General features: G+C 18.9%; 2 annotated features.

The window, feature by feature from the left end:
- Positions 1 to 451: 451 nt before the first annotated feature.
- Positions 452 to 821: a repeat region.
- Positions 822 to 862: 41 nt separating this feature from the next.
- Positions 863 to 874: part of a repeat region that runs on past the window's edge.

An 874-nucleotide genomic window follows, 5' to 3' on the forward strand; every position in this document is an offset into this window, starting at 1 on the left:
TTCAATGTCTTTACGTTATTAAGAAAAGAATTGTAGAAATAACCCATAAAAAATAAAAGAATAAATAATAGATATATACATTTGGATTGTATGAATATCAAAAAATAATTATTTCAATTTCTTCATTATATTTTTACTTCTATGTTCTATTTATTTTATATTATGAGATAAGTAGATGATTCTTCTTCAAATATATTATCAGAATTGACAATATAAAACGTTAAATCTTTCATAATTTTGATGACTAATGTTTGCAATATATTATTGGGAAAGTCTAAATGTAATTTGAGTGTTTTTATTCTTCTTATTGAGTTTTTGTGTATTAAATTATTAATGATCTTAGATGAATTATTTTTAATATAATGTTATTTCTCTCTTTTATTTTTAATTTCTTGTATAATTTATTTTCTTTCACCACACATATTATCATTTAATTGAATGATATTCATTCTTTCTTTTATTTCTTTTCTCGTAAGTTAAGATTTGATTTTGTTTTTAATTTGATATTTGTTGTATCTTCATTGTGTTTTATTATGATATTATTTATTTCTATTAAATAATACTGTTCATTTCTATTGAAATTATTGTTAAAGTATTTCTGAAGATGATTGAAGTGAAAAAATAAAATAAATCATTTAATTAATTGTGTAATTGTTATGATGATAATTATGATGAAAATTATGATTGTAACGTTTAATAAAAATGTTAATGTGTCTCTGTATATAAAGATAATATTTCATTCATTCATTCTTTTATTATTTATCGTTGTTTGTTTGTATGAATTTCTGTTTCTTTTTATTTATTTTTATATTTTCTGTGGTTGCTTATAACGTATATTTTTGGAAGAAACAAATAAACAAATAAAGCAATGAAT

Source organism: Entamoeba histolytica, genomic scaffold (genome assembly GCF_000208925.1).
Source record: "Entamoeba histolytica HM-1:IMSS scf_1104750518461 genomic scaffold, whole genome shotgun sequence".
Lineage (NCBI taxonomy): Eukaryota > Evosea > Mastigamoebida > Endamoebidae > Entamoeba > Entamoeba histolytica.